Source organism: Centroberyx gerrardi, chromosome 9, assembly GCF_048128805.1.
Source record: "Centroberyx gerrardi isolate f3 chromosome 9, fCenGer3.hap1.cur.20231027, whole genome shotgun sequence".
Classification (NCBI taxonomy): Eukaryota; Metazoa; Chordata; class Actinopteri; order Beryciformes; family Berycidae; genus Centroberyx; species Centroberyx gerrardi.
The window spans coordinates 5,665,505-5,685,787 of NC_136005.1; positions in this window are offsets into that span (position 1 = coordinate 5,665,505).

Below are 20,283 nucleotides of genomic sequence, written 5' to 3' on the forward strand. Positions count from 1 at the left end.
AAATGTTACTTCAACCACCTTCGTTGGGTCAGGCCAGTTCCTTCACGGTCTGGCCTTGTGAGTCAGTGACCTACAGGAGCGACTCAACAGTAAATGACGTCACAGGGCGATGACATCACTCTGCGGTGACTCTCTGAACCTCAACCATCTGCGTGGTCACATGAAATAGGTATGCTTCAATGGTGGGAAGAGAGGGGAAAAAAGAAAACCCACATGAAAAGGGTTTAGAGCCGTTGCTTGGATCCGTATTTGCCTGTGGAAAACAAACAGGTGCCTTTTTTAGACAAGTTTCAAACACTGAAACAATGGAAAGTTACTTCCTCTGTTGCCAGAACTGTAGTACTTAAAAAATATAAAGCAAACAACAAAAAGTCGGAGGCGCTTTGTTGCAGTGAAGGCATTAAGATGCAAGATAATTAAACAATTGTAATTCCAAGTTATATACCGACATGTTTCAGCTCAATACAGCCTCCATACGGGGGAGTTTTAGCTGTATATCACTCAGTCTTTGGGTCTGTTTGTGTGCCTGATGTGCTTTTTTTGTTGTTGTATTTAAATCATAGTTTTAATGTTACTGAGAATTATTCATCGTCTTTCCTCTACTTGTCACTCTCCTGCCTCCAATCTCTCACTCCCTCACTCCCTCTCTCTCGCTCCCTTAATCCCTCCACCTCTGTCCCATCATTCTCCATCACTCTCTCTCTCTGTTTCTCTCTCTTTCTTTCTCTCTGTCCATCCTGCCATCGCTCCGGATCCAATGCGGTGGAACAGCCGCTGATGTCGGCTCTTCTTCTTCTGCTCTGTATTGCAGCGGGCCCTAATTGCTGGTCTCTCGCACAAACACACAGAGCCGCTTTATCTCTAGCTGGCCACACCACCATTCAACAGACAGCAGCAGCAGCAGCAGCAGAAGTGACTACAGCCTCCACAGTTCAACCCCCACCCTCCCCCCACCCCCCCTTCCCTTCCCCCCCCTTCCCTTCCCCCCCTCCTTCTCCCACATCCACCACGAGCACCTTAACAGGCTCCAATTAAATCATTACTGTAAGGGAGGAAGCAGGAGCGGGGGAGAGGCGGTGGAGGGAGAGAAAGACAGAGGATGTATCAAAGAGAGAGGATGAGCGTGAGATAAATAGGAGATTAAGCATTGATTTACCAATGCAGGAAAAAAAAAAAAAAAAAAAAAAAAGAAGCCACTGGGAGGCAAAATATAAAGAAAGCGAATAAACAGCGTAATATTTCTCTCTATTGCAGGAGACAGATCCACCCTGTAGCAGCAGGCACAGACTGAATGTGACGCTGCAGACAGAGGGAAGCAAGGAAAGACAGGAGAGAGAGAGAGAAGAGAGATATTGAGACAGTGATTTACACTCCTTTTCGTCTTTGCGTCCACGGAGCCCGGGGGTAAAGGAAATGGCAGAAGGCGCAGGCAGATAAGAGTCTTTGTTCTACGGAGGTGTAGAGATCGTTACATTCCACCAGATAGCCTTACACTCCTGTCTAGCTCAGCCGAAGAGAGAAGAAAAAGAGTATTAGTAACTGTCTGAGAAGGCCAGACGCCATATTGTTTTATGGTTTTGTATGGAGGGTGCCCTTGGCTATTTTTCAGAGGCTCTCACTTGCAAAACGCCCATTGGAGACGTCTTTCAGTGGTTGCCCTGGAAAACGTTCTTCGCCGAAGTCAGGCACACACGTTTTCTACAGTAGCGTATATCACAAATGTAACTGCCGGGGAACGCTGATACAATCTGATTTCCCAATATGTGACTCTTAACTTCCCTTTTTTGCGTCTGCAGCTGTGGATGGTGTTTACGATACAGACTGCAACGTGCAGCGGAGTGGCCATTTGAAATATTCAATTACAGCCAAGAAAACAACCCGTGACCCCAACAGGCTCGGAAGTTGCCAGAAGTGCGGTGATTTACAACAGCGACGGAATTATTCATTTCCACTTCTCCTGCAAGGGGGATTGAATGATGAAGCCATTCCCCGACGAGGGCTGAATGTATCACTAGCCGCGCCGCACAATTCATTACGGGCCTGTAGCTACCTGGAGGGCTATGATACATGATAATACCTTCTGTTTTGTTTGTCATAAATTTAGAGTCCCAGGCAATACGGAAATCGGCGTCCGAGAGCTATGCTACCTATTTACCCAGGGCGGCCAAGCGGCGAGCCATCTGTGCTCGCTAGTTCATATATTCACCAACGCACCCCGAGGTGCGATACATCAGACATAACAGGCTGAGGGCAGGCCGGGCGTCGGCCATTATGCAGTCAGAGCGGTGGAAAACGACACAAAATGTCTCATTTCGCCTCTCGCCGCGGCCACGCCAAAAGGTTCTCCTGGCATCGAGGCATCTCATTCCATGTAATGGCTTGATGGTTTTACATGGGCAACAAGTCAAGCTGAGAACACTGAGCCGTGAACCGCCCCATCTAGCAAAATTGCCACTAATAGAATACAATGAGTACACTATAATACTGCGGAACTCACAGGGATTTATAGGAACACATGGCAATGCATTACAGCCTAGAAAAAAAGTGTTTTAAATCTTCTTTTTTTTCCACTGACAGCCTCATAATATGACACTTTGGTCTGTGAAAAAAAGAGAAAGGGGGGAGGAAAGAAAAGGGGGAGGAGAGGGAAGGAGAAAATGATGGAGTGACTAGGGGGAAATGGATTAGCTCTAGCTGTCTGTGTGTGTCTGGAGGAAGGTGAGGATTCGGGGGGCCACCCGGGGGCCATTTGCAGTGTGTGTGTGTGTTGGGGAGGGGGGGTTAAGGTTAGGAGGCAAGATAAGATAAGAATGACAAGGGAGGGTGGGGTCGTTTAATTGTGTTTATACAGAGCTTTGGGGCTGTCCTGTGTGTGGGTCTGAATGTGTGTGCGTGTGTGTGTAGGGGTGTGTGTGCGTGTGTGTGTGTGTTCTGAGGGGGAAGCCTCTCTCTGGGTCAACATGGCCTGGGAGTCGTCCCAACTCACTTTGACACGAGGGAGACGGATCACCGCTGAGAAGGGTGGAGGACCAACACACACACACACACACACACACACACACGCGTGCACACACACACACAGGAAGTTCAGCAGTGTTTGGCAGCATCCTGCCCCCTTCTCCTTCTTCAACACCATACGTCAGGTAGGAAGATGGACGAGATTCACCCACTAACAAAACACAAAATCACCCCCCTGTGTATTTTTAACTCCTCGGACCCAGCAATTTCCACCCACCCTCCAATTCATTCAGGCAATATGGGATGGCTGAAGGCACTGACAAGCTAAAACACCTTTCCTGGTTCCGTTAATAGAAAAAAACACCCCACTAATGGACAGAATGGTTTATTACCACTTCAATCATCCCTGACATGTGTGTGGCTAGTCTTTGTGTTAGCCCCTCTTTCACTGAAGCCATTAAAGTAGCCATCCTCCAGGGCCAGGCAGGTAAAACTGTCCCCTCTAATGCCGCTCATACATTACCTGTAAGCTGTTAGGAGGTCGCCCCCCCTTAGGCAGAGATGAATGATAATGCCTTCCATTGCTTCAGTTAAGTGTTCCTGTCTTATCACTTATCTGCTATTGTTTTTGATACTGTGGAAGTGCAATTTAGACAGTTAACTGGCTAGCGGTGCCGCTATTCGCTCTTTATGCCTGTTGGCATTAAAAAGCTCTTAATTCTTGATTGATTGTCGGTTGTTGTTTTTTTTAATTAAATCTAATCAAGCAAGAAAATAAAGAATTAAAAAACACAACGTCATATAATGTATAAGAACCACCAATGTCAGCCGTCCAAGGTAGTAAAAATCAAAGTTATCTGTTATATTCACGCCAATACAGTCAACTCCTTCTTATGAAAACTGAGCAATATCTGCTGCAGTTCATTTATTGTTGTTATTACATTTGTAAATAAATAATGATTTTGGATGTGTAAAGATCTGAGCACTTCCAAGTTGTAGCAACGAGGTGTCGCACCGTTCTTCCACTTCTTCTGATATGATGTCAACGCAGCATAAATACTAAATTATTATTATTATTACCTACATTATTACTTTTCCTTCTGTGTGTGGCTAGGGTGTTTTGAGCCTCACACAAGGGAGGAGACGTCTCATTTGAATTGGCAGGACAGCAGAGACTTTCTCAAGGGATGCTGGATGCATCAAGAGAAGCAAAATGGCAGATGGCGTAGAGTTTGAATCGTCTTAGTCAAAGAAAAACTTTGAGAAGTGAAGCATTGTTAAAATGTAGCTCGCAGCGGGATGAGAGTTTGTTGGTGTTTCATCCTCAGGGACCATATGGGGCAAGCAAGGGCAAGCCCCTGACAAAGAACACTAACACACACACTTGCAGGCACACACACACACAGACACACACACACACAAAAGTCAATGACATATGCCAGTATTTACTGGCAATGGAAAGCATGAGGAGTGGCTGAGACAGCAAGAGGAGATGAGAGATCAAGATATCATCAGCGGAGAGAGAACAACATGACGTACTCTATTCTTGCCTGGCCTCAGTGTTTGGCTCAGAGCAACTCATACACATCCTCAACCCCAACACACACAAACACACACACACACACACACGCACACACACACACACACACACACATACCAGTGATAACCACAGACAAGGCTCATCAGCTGACTCACCTGATAAAACTACAGAAACTTGATCCTACTATCAACTTTGTCCCAGTATGCACAGCTAAAGACGGGGGAGCGATGAATGTGGAATGCTAAAACCACACATTTAAAAGGTGCTATGAGCAGCATTTTTAAACAGAAATGTATCAATGTCAAACTAGTTATGGTACCATGGTATAATTATCATAAGCAAATCATAAGAGGCAGTTGGTAGCCTCTATCTCATGCCAGTGGCATCGTTAGTGCTAGTGTTTCTCAAAATTAAGACCAAATTTCATGTAAACCCGTTGTTTCCCGTCACAAAGAGGAAAGAGGATGTTAGTAGTTCACGTGCGTTTGTTTTCTCTTTGAATTTGCTGAACGGTATAAACATGTTGGAAGTGATTTTTTCATTGTATTCATTCCATTCCAACTTTCACTCATTTCTCCATCTGCCATTGCGAGAAACTCTTTTCAAAAGGCTTTAGCTCTGTTTGCTGCTGGAAGAACGGTGCCTTCCTCCTGTCTTGTGCCATAAAGCAATCCTGCCAAACACACAGTGGAAAATGCAGAGTAGAGTCACGTAGAGGCTGCCAATCTTCCCATCGATTATCCTCTTTGTTTACAGTAATTATGCTAATGTCTCGAATTCAACGTGGTAATGGTTTATTGATGTTAAAATGCTCCATGTAGCAACTTTAACACTAGAAAGGCCAGGCTGTTGAGCCCTATGCTGAGGCCAGGCAACATCAGGCCTGTTCATCATCAGACCAATGTTGTGGTGTAATATTTAAAATAAAAAATGACAACTGTATCTATTTGAACAATTTTATTTCTTATGAGGGAATTAATGTTCCAGTGATTTGCATGCATAACAGGCATAAAGACGAAATCACGTGCAAAAGAGGGCAAAACACAAATAGATAGTAACTAGTACAATACACCATACTATAATGGGTGGAGTATGCACAGGTGGCAAAGTATATTAGAGCATCGGAACAAAAACAAATCAAACAACAAAGCACTATACCACACAAAACTGTTGAAAAATAGGGCTTGGTCTATAACTGGCCAAACCAGAAACATTGTCATCTAAAAAGATCAAGTGTCTCATTAAAAGGAAATGACCAGGCTTCTGACTCACGCATGGCATGCCTTTTCTCTATGGGACTTTACAAAAGAGAAAACCGCTGAAAAGAGCTCCATTGTTCAAATACCATGCCACCTCAATGGATCAGAGGAAAATAATGCTTGGGACAGGAGAAAAGCACTGAGCAGAGCAGATTGTAAACGTGTTCACATGCACGTTGTATTCTTGATACTAGCTCATATCTGGTTAAGACCATATTCAGGAAAAGCTGTATTTGTATATGCATCCTCATATGGTAAAGACCATCCCTCTGTACATGCATTAAAATAATGTTTCAAATATCACTGTGAAAGACTCAAAGGACCATGCAAAGAATCCGCACACCGCTCAATAACAGGGAAAAAAAAGATAATTTTGCTTGAGGCGTTGGAAAATCTATATTTTCTTTAATAATCACAGTGACACAGATTTTGTACAGCACTTGTCACTTGAGCACTTTGCACTTATTTTGAAGAGCTTCTTGGATTATTAAAGAAAATATATTTTTCCAACGCCTCAGTGAAAAGGATCTTTTTTCTTTCCTATTCTTGAGCAGTGTGCAGATTCCTTGCATGGTCCTTTGAGTATTTCTTATTGGAATTTATCCACCTGCGGCCAAGTATTGATGGACTCATATTTGTGTGCAACAATTCTCTGTATTTATTGAAATATCACTATGGAAACAAAACATACACAGACTGCAAAATTGAGGATGCGGTAAACAGGGTGAAATCTTGCCTCTGTATCCCCACTAAAGTCAAATTTGCTGTATCCCGCCTTAGCTATCATATTCAGGTTTCTCTTAACTGAGATATGAGTTAAAGGTGCAATAAGTAAGGTTTTTACTGCCCCATAGCGCAAAATTACCATAGCATATCTGCAGGGTTTTGATCTGGTTATTGATCAATACTGTCTGTTTTGGATCAAGCTTATTCAACTCTATTGTGAAAACGTGACTTAACTGTTTGTGTCAATTACAGGCCACCGTAGCTCAAGGGGTTGAGAGGGGTGGGGGGCTGTGTCAGAGACGTGTGCAAGAGGAGATAAGTTTTATCAATGTTCAATCAATTCCCACCAGTTGCCGATAAAGGTCATAGATTACTTAATGCCCCTTTAATCTCAGCTCTATAGACAGGAAACAGCACTTACTGGGGCAAATCTAAAATGGAAGACTTGAGTATCCCAAATGATGACAATAAAATGCATATGAGTGCACTCAGTGAGAGGATAAATACTTCTACTTGGAGTACCAGGGCGTTTTGCACTTCATCTGGGAGTACTTTGATTAACATATGCCATTTGGTGGATAATTTAATCCAAAGTGCCTTACAGTACCATGTGCTGCATGCATATACTTTTAGTATGGGTGGTCCCAGTTTGAATCAATGCCTAACTCTGGCAGCGGTAGTGCTAAGCCAAGCATGACCTATTGAGCTCCACAGGACTATAATGAGATGACCTGACACTAACCTGACCAGAAAATCGAGTTCTGAAGATATAAAATTATCTTTCCGTGTTGTTTCTGTAGTGCAATGCCTCGAAGCAACAAATTAACTTATAGAACACTGTGAAAAATGAGTTGAGTTGAGAATTTTCATGCCGGAGAATTAGGAGTTTTTTCACACAGTCCCCCATGCCTTACAGTAACATGCTGATCTGGGTACTGCCGCCCAATCATTTGTTGGAACGGAAGTGCCTCAAAACCTGAAACAAAACAGTAATTAGCAACGGCTACTCTCCGCCTCAGGGCCAAACACTATTCAAGGCTCTTGCTAAATCTTATGACCTGTGGCATCATCTCACACTGCAGTATGAGAGCCGTGGATGCTGCCTCATTTATTTCATTTTTCTCTCTCACAACAGTGGCCGTGAATAATGATTGTATTTCTAAATGTACGACTTGGCCATCTCAACAGAATTCAATAAACATGGTTAATTTCCATGCTGTTTTTGACTGGGAAATTATCATTTTTTTGAACTGATAAATCTGTTCAATTTTGTGTTTTGATAATGATCAGCTAGCTAACCATATGGTCTAACCATCACTGTGTTGTAAACACATCTGGTTTGCACTCTAGCTAATGTATCTAGTAGAAGATAAGCCTCTATATAGGGCTGTAAGGAAAGGAAAATGAGAGCTACAAACGATGCGGTGACAGTGCCGTGCATCACGTTGGCAGAGGCTTAGACGTTCAGCGGGTCGCTGTGACACTGACAGGCCCGGCAGACGACAGCACGTCGCGGGGCGTCCGGCGCTGTGGCGGTGGGCAGTGGGGATGACACACTGTCTGATGGCAGGGAGAGAGAGCCTGTCACTGGCAGAGCTCTCCGGCTAATTGGGGATAATCTTCAGCTCTGTCTAGGGCAAAGATTTTTGGGCCATTTGTGGGGGGAAAATTTGCTTTGGAAAAAATGAAGGACATAATATGACAAGGGAAACAGTCAAGTGATATATATGGAGGAAAACACATGTAAGTCATTACATGAGGGAAATTTAAGATCATACCATATTGTACCTGGAATCCGTTGAAAGTGATATTTGATCACCCTACCTTCCTTAGTCACAAGCCAAAATAAACTGATGTCAACTGTAAGTGAACTTGTTTTGCTTTAGCAGCAACAACAGAGCTTATTGTACATCAAACACTAACATACCAGGAATGAATCAACTACAGTGATGTTAATAAACGGATGAAAGGCACAACTGTTGTATAGTAATTTCCTACAGTAACAGTTTAATGATTTTTCCTCCGCTTGTTCATATGGTTTCATTATAAACGCCTGGTCAAACAAGGTTTAATTGAGTTAAGAGTTAGGACATGCTGAACGTGAACTGATGCTCACCTCCAGAATTTAATCTTTAATTAACAGAATAGACAAATGGATGTTAGCAATTGAGATCACCTCTACAAAGAACAACACGCTGCCAAGCCAAGAGGAAAACCAGTCAAGGTGTTGCTTTTAAACCACATCCGAAATGTTAAGGTATTTCTCTTCCCACGAACCGACAGCAGTATCCACGTCTTACAGTGTAAAACTGCCAATCAAACTCCCTTCTTGAAAACTAACTCCTGTGTTTGGAATATGTGGCGCCGTTGGCAGATAGCCGGAACACCGGCCTGAATGGAATCAAGCTCAAACGAGTCCATAAAGAAGCGATCAATTCTGAATAACAAGAAATTAATCTTGCAAGCACATACCACAGAGGGATTTGAGAGTGCAGATTGCTGTCTTCAACCTCCTGGAAGAAGTTAAAAACATTGTCCAGACTTTCTCATTCCAGCGTTCCCTTTATGCCCAAGAGGGCTGACTCCATTCGCTCTGGTCCACTCAGCAGATTCCATCCCATTTTCCCATCGATTTCCCCCAGCGAACGCTCTCCAATCTCACCTCCCAAAGAAGAGCAAATTAAAAGCCCGACACATGGTGTTAGAGTTCAGGTCGAAGCATGAAGGGAAGAGTGACACAATTGGAGACCTCATCGCTACAGTTTTGTTCTCAGCACGAATGAGTAAATTAGACAAAGTGGAGTAATTAGGATCAAAACTGTTGGCGGATAATAAGAGTGCTCACCATCAACGGTTAAAAGCAGGACATTGTGCCACTATCAAAACATCACAAATGATGTTCAATTATTCTTAAACTGAGTTCCTATCTGCATAGCTGCACACGCGCACTCTTGAAAACCCCTAGTTGATGTTAAATGTGAAAAGTGTGTGTTATTTCAAGGCTGGATCATATTTTTCAATAATTTCAGTGCCCACCATTTGCTACATCATTTCATTTCCTTCCTTACCCTATCAGAAGGTCTTGAGTCATTTCCCAAGCTCAATGAAAATCATATCCCTTCAATTTTGCAGCTGGCTAATAAGTTAAACAGTCATGTTAGGGTACTTTTGGTCAGGACCGTTAGCTTGTGAAATCATGCCAAGCTTATGAGGAGAAATTTCAGTGATGGTTTACTCCCAATATACCAAGTTTGAACTGTGTGCTGTGGGCTTATTAAATGCAGACTGAACTCGGTAATAGGCTACACTTTTGTATTATGTCTAGTAAATTAAGAGCATTCTCATTCTCAATTCACATTCTTCATACCCTCTCAAGCACAACCTCAGATCTGTGGGTTACGGTGTTAGTTTGCATGCTGCACCATGAAGACATCAGCTAATGGCATCTGAAGGGAGGCAGAAATTGTGCAGACCGCTCAGGATTTACACTGATTGTGCAGAACACTATATAGAGGCTTTACAGTTGTGTCGCAAAAAATACCATGTCTGGCACCATGGTAGAGGTCCATTGGAGAACTGGCTGTGTGTAAATTACAGCTAAATACACAGCAACCAGGATAGAAAAAGAAAGATACATGAAAATACCTTGTTGTGGTGTGTGTATAGGTCAATTCCATAATGTTATAAGTAAAAGTGAATAGTGTGATGAGGTAGATTTGTCTCAAAATACAGGAAACTTTAGCCTTTGTCCCTCTATAATCTCTATCTCTATAGTCTCTACAAATCAATGCAGTTGTAGCTTGAAAAGATCGGTTAGCATTGTTAGCTAACTAGTCAGCAGGTAGCAAAGCAACCAACCAACTTACAGCCTCTTACTCCCCTCTTCTTCAACTGCACTCACAAGCTTTTATTCTGTCTTCCGCTTCCTCACTACTCTCTCATTCCTACATCTCCTGTTAGTCATTAATGTGTTGATCCCCTGCACCCTTGCACCTTTTGAGGTTCAGAAAAACTACCACCTTCCCTATAATGTTAGAACCCAGTGTAAAGGACCTTGTGCAGACACACTATTTGGGGTGCTGCAAAGCAAACCGCTCAAGTCTCTCTGGAGGCTTTGGAGTTTGATTTGACAGCTCGGTCCGTTAGTTTGTCATTTCCAAACGCTGACAGTAATTCGGTATCTCGACTTGAGACACAATAATAACGGGTGCTGCACAGTCACAGAGACTCTGACGGCATGTGGCTAATGAAGCATCACCAATGAGTACCAGCTCAGCTTAGAGCTCATCCATTCGGGGACGTTTAAAGTACCACTGCCACTAATGTTTATGCTCCGCAGGAAAGCCTATTTTTCTCCTGGTAAGTACGATGGCTCATCCACACCCGAACTGTCAGTCGCTTGAATCGTCAGCAGTAAATAGGATGGTAATAATTTTAGACTAATTAGTCCTCCCTCCTTGAGATTTTGAGAGAGGGGCGGTGGGGGGGTCAAGTTGAATCGAAAATTCAACAGTTGCATCATTCATTATTTGCATACATGCCAAAAGGCTGCGTGTGTGTGGGGATGTGTGGTTGATGCCTCCCGTTTGAACTGTGATAGTATAATGAACCGGGAATTATAGGTAATTATTACGTGTTAAGTGAGTGAAACATTCTGGGCTTTGATCATTCTCACTGGCATTTTTGCCCTTCCTTCTTTTACAACCATTACCTTGTTTAACCCAGGTAATTTACCTTTACCTTGTTTAACCCAGGTTATTTACCTTGGTCTTAAGGCAATATCAGAATGCAAGATCACACATGACAATCATCATAAATTTTAAATAGTCCCTTACAGCTGAGAATGCAATCTTCTCTGGCAAAGGAAGGACTAAACGTAACCACAAACAGAAAGTAAATCATAGGGAAGTATAAATCAGATACATCAAGAGTGTAGGCTTGCTGTAGATAAATCAGTGTATGTGCAGTGCAACAGGTAAATATTTGGTACAAGATGCCCTTGCCAGAATGTCATAGCATCAAATCAAGTTTACTTTAAATGTTGGCATAGAAAAATCAGACCTTTTTCATTTGCTCTTCATCAGACCTTTCAAACGGCATCATGTTCAAAATTGTTCCGTTATGTTTTTCACTCTATGGTTCACTGCAGAAAGACTGAAAATAAGGTTAATGTCGAGGCCCTCATGAGGCCCCAGACAAAGCTATTTTTGGTTTCCACCAAAGCTCCAGACTCGCTTGCAGCCTATATTGCATTTAAAGTCAAGTCGAGCCATGATCGTGTTACCATGCCATTTTAATGATACTCCCCTGTAGTCTGAGTCAAGTCACTAATGATCAAACTGGAACTGTGCATAAACATATAAAAACCAGTCAACACTGCACTTAATAACTAGCTGCGTTGCTTTGGAGGGTTTATGAAACCATGCTAAACAGATACTGTCTCCATTTCTCACGCAACAACGGGAAGCTAATTATTTCAGCATTGTGCTATGAGGAAGGCTGCAGCATGACTGTTCACAGTATGGGAGCTCTTTTGATGTCGCAAATCTGTCCACTCTTCAGCGTCAGACTCCAGACTGCTAATGATTATTTGGCTCTGGGTGGCTCAGTCATTCTTCGGCACCCTCATGACAAGACGAGGCGACCGCAGGACAAACAGGTTTGGCATACACACCTGCCCACAACACTGTTTCATCATATATGCGGCCTTTGATATTAATGTCTGGTTACAGTTTAAGAAGTTGTTGTTTATGTTGGGAGTTGTTCAAGCGACTTTGAACTTGTTTTGCTATCCTTGTGAGAACCAGTTTTTAGTTTCAGACCTTTGGAGTGAAGACATTTTTGGGAAGTGATGTCATTGTGGCCCGTTTTCAAGAGGCTAGTTTAAGATTAGCGCTCAGGTTTTGGGTTAGAGTTAGGTTTAGTTAGGGTAAGGGTTAAGGTTAAACTTAGTTTTGGGTTAGGACTTGGGTTAAGGTTAGAGTTAGGTTAATGTGAGGGTTAGGGGTTAGGGAATGAATGTAGTTGATATAAAGTAGTATAGTAGTATAGTAATATAAATGTGTGTGTGTGTGTGTGTGTGTGTGTTTGAGGGAGAGAGAGAGAGAAAGAGACAGAGAGAGAGAGGTACATTTGTCTGTGATTTAATCAGAAATGAGTAATGATACTGCATAATATGTGACATGCTCATCTAGGTTTGAAGATACATTTGAATTCAGCTTACAGTACAAATAGCAGAAGTACAATGTATGTGGCAAACATGCTGCAAGTTACAACTTACAAAATGCTGCTGTGTATGTGAGAGCTGTGCGGTCCTGAGGCTGACAGCTTCCACCTGGAACACCAGTGGTAACACGAGGTCCGTCTCCACTGTGCTGTGCTGTGCTCTACGCTGTGCTTTTTAAAGTGGCACTTAATGGATGTCTGTGCGCCTCCCTTCCTGTCAGAACCAGCAGTCCACTTGAGTCTCAAGCACCAACACACATTTCACGCACCCACCCAAAATAACCCAAGCAGGCCCGCTCCCCCGCAGAGACCAAGCACAGAGCTGCCGTTTAACCAGGAAGTATGAGAGATAACCACAACATCGACAACACAAACTAAAAGTTCTCGCGTTTCTGAGTTCTGAGCTCCTGAAGCTATCCCGAAGTTATTTACTTTCATTTTTTGTCAGTAGACATTCAAATATTTACATTCCATCTGAGAGAATTGAATGTATATTCTGTGTTGCACGCCTCTAGTTGGAATTGCTTGTTGAGAATTGGCCTAGTGGTGGATGGCAAAGTTTTTCGAGTGCTACTACAAATGCATAATCAGTGCCGTCAGCTTATAGAGTGGCTTTGTATCGCATTAGCCAGTGGCTGTCGGGTGGTAACATATTCTCAGTTTCGAGGGTTATTGTGGGGTCTTTGTGCTGTACCAGCTGCAGGCTAGTGGGCTACCGCCTTCTCAGCTTGCTGTCAGCCTCTCGAATGCATTGCTCTAATGTTTTATCCCTCGCTGTTCCCTGCCTGTAATGAAATTAATTCCAGTTTAATTTGCATCACCCTCTTGTTAAGTCCTGAGCTGCGTCTTACTGAGCAGAATGAATGTGGCATTTGACTGCAGGACACGTCGGACGAAAACAACACTCTGGTATAGAGAACCGTGGAGGAAGGGAGAGTGAGTGTTGGCTATTAAATGCATCTTCTAAAGTTACTCCGAGGCATGTTGCAATTGCTTCAGAACTGTGGTCATCCGTAGTTTTTCTTTGACCCATGGCTACATTTTTCTCAGTTTCATCGTAGCCCCTATAGTTTCATCATAAGTCCCCAGGTGTTAGCATAAGCCCTTTTGGTGAGCTGTAAGTTGGGCGATGCACGCTTCACTAGAAGAGTATGGTATATGCCATGTCAGTGTCAGTCGATCCACTGAATCATTCAGTGCGAGAATCGATGCTACATCCTCGGCGTATTCATCCTCACAAAGGCAGGAGCTCATTGATCACTCTGCTCCCTCTCATCGCCGCATCAGTCTCCCAAAGCAGAGGGGGGGAAAAAATCTGTATTTTCAATGCAAAATGAGCAGAGCTATTACTCTGCATGCTGACAACCAATCAATTCCACTACAGTGTTTTCCGTCTTCAGTTGGAGGAGATGCTCGATAATATGAGCGAGATAAACCGGGCATGTGAATCTGGCTGTCAAACCTCTCCTACAGATGGACATTTTATGAGTTGGAGTGAAAGTCAGTGTGTGTGTGTGTGTGTGTGTGTGTGTGTGTGACAGCAGTGCATGTACAGCTTTCCCAACTCCTGAGACAACTTAGAATAATTGCGCTTTGAGGAGGAATGTTTGTGTGTCACTGTGTTACAGCTGAGCACAAATCAATGTGTCCCCATGTGTACTAATCCTTAAAGTAATTGAAGAATTGTTATGAGCAACAGGAAATTCACTTTACTTTTCGAGAGGGAGGCAGTCTTTAAAGTCCGCTCCTGGCATCACATCAAAAATTTATTCCTTTCCTCAAAATCAATGTTTTTTTTTTTTATTCCGTCTCCCCTCAGATGGTATCACAAGCACAAGAAATAAACAGCAGTGTTAGAAAATCATTCTAAGGCACTGAACTGTGCAGCAAAGGTAAATGGCCCCCACTGTGGGGGATTATAGAGCAGTCTTCCACCTGCTAGTTGTCAAATAATGCAACTGGTCAAACGGGTGGAGACAGACCTCACTGAATCATACAGAGGACAGCCATCTGCTTCACTTTCCCATTGCATTCTACTTTTTCTCAATCCCCGTGTCAAGCCGGCCATATTTCACCTGCTCGGGCCTGATGACATGATTCATTCGAAGCCGCTTGAATATATGAATCCACAATTTCTATGTATATTTTCACTCCCTTTATCATTTAGATTCTGTCCAATTCATCCAATTCAGCGGCGTCTTTTGCTTGTCGTCTTGAGTTTGTTTATTATTTTTGCTTGTTTATTTATTGAGGAAAAATGTTTTTTTTGTACGTCGTGTTTTGTCCCCATCAGCACAAATGTGTTTCTCTTCTTTCTGGGTTATTTTTTTTAACATTGAAGTTACTAACTGTGTTTTTAACCCTCCGTTTCTATGTTTTGTCACTGTGCAACTAAACTAAACTAACTGTAAAGCATGTGAAGAAACTCCCACACAGTCTCTTTTCTTAAAGCCTGATGCTGGTTGTATCTAGCTTTGTGATTCCATTAAAAAGTTTTAACTGCAAGTAAAAGAGAATGTGGCAAAAGTTTCTTTGCGTGTTTTATAGGATACCTAGTCAATACTTAGATGTGCAAAGGGCCTACTGTTACGTCCAAAATCATTTAACATCCACAGATTTCACAGGATAAACTTAACATTTGGTTATTCCTGGGTCTTTTCATTTCATGTATCCCTTTAAAACAAGTCACATTGCCTGATGAGCGCATCATCTATTCAAATGAACGGACACAGTCTGAGGTTTGAGCCACGCTCTCGAGGGGGAGCTTCGGTGGCATTTGTTTGCTTAATTAAATCATGAGAGCCATCTCGAGTGTGACAGGTGAGCGAAACAGACGGTCGAGGGTTTCTTCCCCTAATCCCGTGGAGACGCTTGCATCCCGGAGCCTGGCACTAATGATTTCATTAACATGGCTAACAGGGCATCGCTACACCTGTTCACAGGCGTTCCAGCAGATACCTCGGTAACCTTGAGACTACGGTTCGAGGCCCCTGCCAAGACTCTTTTTGTTTTATGGCTGCTGTCTCAGCTCTTGTGCTGTTTTATTAAATGCTACAGCGTGCGCCTTCGACTTCTTCTCCTAGCTTAGAAACCTGCTCCACCATATGCGCTGGACTGAGTGAAAATATCTCTTGACTTTTGTGCCAAAACAATCTTGGTTGCATCACGGTACAGTATGGACAGTCTGTAGCTCCTGAGACGACATCCATATTGTATATTGTTTGATTTTCATACAGAGTCTACTTGGAATCTAGGAGAAAAGCTGTAAAATCTGTAATCTCGGACATCTGTCTTATCTGCTAGGCCTAGGTGAAATACTGTATTCACTGTGCTGTAAAATCATTCTTAGTGTTTGTTTTAACCTGCTTGGAATGCCAGATGGGTGGAGTTTGCCGCACAAGACAATGCAATGACTACCAAAATATTTAGACAACCACAGGAAAGTATCTAAAAGTCAATTTAGTACCTACTTACCTGACACTATCTGATTTGTTTAGATGAAATCCCACCCACCTGGCACTCTGAGGAGATTAAAACAACACAATACAAACACTATTTGACCCTAGTTTTTTGTCTACAATAACTTGAGGCTCTAAACCAAACCAGCTGGAGTTTCTCGGACCTCCTGTTTTCGCAGCGTTGTCTCCCATCGCTCTCAGTGGCTCTGCCTGTGTCTCTCTCTGGAACTCTTTTCTCACATTATCTGCATGCTTTAATGGTCTGTAACATGTCAAGAAGGCCTATCCATCTCCTCGCCCACTCCTCTGACAGCCTCGCCGGTCTTTCCCCCAACTCCCTGCCTCAGGATGTGATCGATAGGCCCTCTGAGTTCCCCCCTCCTCCTCCTCCTCCTCCTCCTCCTCCTCCTCCTCCTCCTCCTCCTCCTCCTCCTCCTCCTCCCCGATGTCCTCGCAGGTGGATATCATTAAAGGATGATAGACGCACTACCTACCAAACAATCCTCCACTCTGTATTCTACACTGAGTATGGTACGAAGCTTGTGTATATAACACACAAACATGTATCTGCATATCTGCACACGCACACACACACACACACAGAGCACTGAGCAAGTCACAGATTGGAGTCTTAATTATACGAACCTTTCACGGAGGCAGAAATACTATCATTGATTGAGTTAAACCTCAGTGGGCGGAGCCAAAGAACCACAGTTTATCTGGCTTAGTAATGTTAGACTGAAGCTCAGTGGAAAAGGTACGAGAGGAGGAAGCTAATATTCTTGATCATGCTGCTAACTCAATGCAGTCAGAAATGTAGTCTATCCATACAAGGTTACAGTATCTAGGTAGCTAGTTAGCCTAGCTGACCATAGAAATAGCCATAGAGCTACATAGGTAAGCTAGCTAGCTAGCCTGCTGACCTTCACGGTAGACCCGCTGCTGTTTGAGAACAGTATTTGTTTTGAATGGGAGAATAAGATGAATGGAAGTATTACAGAGCGAGACAGGAAGGAGGTCTTGGTTTTTGGAGTGGGAGAGAAGGGGAAAAGGTGATGAAGTGGTTGTTGTATTAAATGGTGAAGCTGAATAACACAGTTAACTTCATCCGCTAGAGAGCTCGCCTGCTTTTCAGCGTTATAAAAGATCATGAATGTCATGGTCATGAATGATTTCAATTCATATTTTTTTTTATTTATATTTTCACCAGAGTTCCTTCTGTGCCATTGAGGTTCACCAGTTAACTAACTTTAACTCAGCCAGTGAGATTTCTGCCCCCAGAGCAGCTCTGCCTTCCAGAAATGTTTATATTTAAAACTCCAATGTGTGAGCAGGTCCACTTCTATCCCTCCGTGGCACGCTGCCAATAAGCATGCCTTTGTGAGATTGAGATAGGGAGCACATAACCCAGACATCATGCCCCACTTAGTCCAGGGCTTACATGCACTGAGAGCTTCGCTGCCTGTAGAGAGGAGCTGCACTCCAATATCAATCTGCGCTTGCTCTGTGGGGGAAGATCATTTCATGTCATTATGTTGCAATGATTCTTCTAATATGGATAGAGAAACATGCAAGTCTAATGCTGCAAAGTGGCTAAATAATGTGTAAGGTTAAAATGTCAGAAATATATGTATAATATGCATTAGAGATAATAATAATAAAAATGGCAGACATATAACCACATCATAACCTCAAGTGATACACTGGATGGTGATAATGGGTCATAATTGCAAGCATGGCAGCATAATTTGTACTTAAAGTACAATAAAAGCTTTATTTTATAACTTTATTTTAACAAAACTTATTTCAGCTGCAAATTAGACTATCTTGAGTCTTCCCAAACATTTGACATATGCATTTAGTGCCAGTAATGATATTTATTTTTAAAGTATTTCCTCATCTATTAATATAAAACATATTATATACATTATAAAATGTACAAATAAAAGGTCAATGACTACTGAAGACTTTGCAGTCTGATGTTATGGGTTTGAATCCAACCGCTTTGTGGAAAGTCACACTGTCTCTCCTATCTATGCTAACAAAGCATGAATTCCATAAAAAATAATCTTTAAATATATATACTGTGGAATTTCACAGTGTAAAAAAGAGCGTACTACCTTATGTCCTGTGGGAAAAGTGGAACTTGCGAGTCGATATTATCAACCCCAGGTATAAACCAGGTCTTGGTATGACTATCATGGTTTTCACAGCAGGCTCACAAAGAGCCCAAACTCAGCCTGGAGAGTGGATCAGACCCACGCTGCTGTGTTTTGTGATTCCAGCTGTGTCTAAAGAGAGCGGTAAGACAAACTCCTCAGAACAAGTGCTATATTCAGGAGTGGCATGGCTCTAGTGCTAGATCCATGCCTTTGTGCGCTAAAGCGTGTGTGTAGGTGTGTGCACACGCATTCTCACCCCTGCTAACACTCTGTATCTATCACACACACACACAGCCGCCCATATACACACACATACTGCCTCTCACTCTCTTTCTCTCACACACACAGTCAGCTGTGTAAGATCCCATAACAGAACAAACATTGTCCTGCAGACTACCTTAGAGGACGGAGAAAGTATGCGCTGCCCCCAGCATTAGGCCTATTATTTTAATGGGCTCTTGTGTTTTCCCAAGCGCTAAGGTTGCATTAGAATAACTGAGACCTCAGCACTGCAGATAGGAGAGAGAACACGGATTACAAGGCGAGCTCAGTGCACGTTTGTATAACCTGTGTACGGACAACCGTCGCCGATGTAAGAGAGATTAACGCGTTTGAATGTTATGGTACGTTTTTGTAGTGGCCGTGTTTTGCCTTGCCACTTCATTATACCGCATGAGAAAACACAGTAGCCTACAAAGAAATGCTGCATAATGCATAACGGTATTACTCTAGGGCCGCGGCAAGTTTGTTTTTTCGCTCAGAGCCATTAAACACCAATCTGTATCCGAATAGTTTCCCTTTGATCTCGATTAATTGATCCTTGTTTAAAGAGGAAATGCTCACAGAGCACCGCGGCCGTTTCTGCTCGCTTAAGTAAGGACCCAAATTTAGACCATGTAGCAGGCCAGAGATACGCCTGTGACTCCTCAGACACGAGGAGACGCGAGGGTGTCTGCTTTGTCTAGAGTTATCTGGAGATGAGGGACCCTGCCCAGGCTCTGTGAGTCCAGCCAAGAGAGTGATATATAAAGGCAGGGAGGGACGGGAGGAGAGACGAAGGGAGGTAGGGAGGAGCGGCGGGGGCGGCTGCCAAGGTCCAGGTTCACTGCCTCTGCTGTTTGAGTTGGCCCGCTGACGAGAACATCATTAAAAGCAACCTGCAGAACGCTGTATTACTGGTCATTATCGCCGTCTCTTCTACTCCTCTCCGCAAAGCTGTCAAAGCATCATGTCGAAAATATGCTGTTTTGAAGGCGGACATGTGTTGTTTTGCATGTCTGCACACAATTCTGTGAAAATATGCTGAAAGAGTCGAAGCAAGAATGGTCGGCAAGAAATAAAGCCGCTGCAAAAGACACATAAGAGAGTGTATTTTGACTTTGCTCTTTTGGGCATGTCAAACTTCAGTGGAATCCTAGAAATTGCCTGTCAAAGCACCCTGCAGACTTTATCGCTCATCCAGAAAAAGTGACCCATCGTTTAACTTCCTCACATTTGCCCCCCTCAATACGACACATCGTGAAAACAACACTTGTGTTTACTTACTGCTGGAGTCTTGTGGTGCCAAGATATGCTTTTGGGTCAAGATCATTCAGTTTTCTGCGACGCGTCACTTGACCCCTCAGATTTTTAAACTTTAACCGCTTCACCTCTCATCTACTTCTAATAGCATTACCCCAAAGAGAATCAGTAGAAAGATTTCATCATTTTCCTTTAGCACAATGCGTGTGAACGTTTCAGCCAAATCAGACAGAGTTCACATTGGACAACAGGACTTATTGATTGACAGTGAACCGTAACCCGCCTGCCAGAGGCTTCGGGGGGGGGCTCCATTAAAAACAAGCCATTATTTCCTGCCAAGGAGGATGCCCCTGTGGTGAGTATATTGCGGTCGGTGGGTGGAAGATGGGGGATATATTTAAGGTTGCTCATTTAGAGAACAGTGACCCCTGTCG